Below are 348 nucleotides of genomic sequence, written 5' to 3'. Positions count from 1 at the left end.
ACCCAGGTGAGGATGGGCTACGATAGAATTAATGGCATAGTTCTCATGGCCAAAGTCAGCTTTGCGGCGAAAGATGGTGTAGTTGACCAGAACTGTATAAAAACATTTGTGTAAAAATATGTGTAAATCTGTTCTTGGTATAATGTGAACATTCGAATGCCTTTAGGAATTATAAACGCGCCACCACTATCACTTCTAAGCTTCATAGTTTCTGACTCTAGGAAAAAAGTTTTTCCCCATCACTCTGTTTCATCAAAATCTATTTTTAATTTCTGTCCAAAAACAAACAATTCTCTCTTCAGTGTTTGCATTTTCGACAGAATTTTCAACAGCCTTCACAATAAGTTA

This window comes from Pteropus vampyrus, unplaced genomic scaffold, assembly GCF_000151845.1.
Source record: "Pteropus vampyrus isolate Shadow unplaced genomic scaffold, Pvam_2.0 Scaffold604, whole genome shotgun sequence".
NCBI lineage: Eukaryota > Metazoa > Chordata > Mammalia > Chiroptera > Pteropodidae > Pteropus > Pteropus vampyrus.
Note: the sequence above shows the minus strand (reverse complement) of the source record.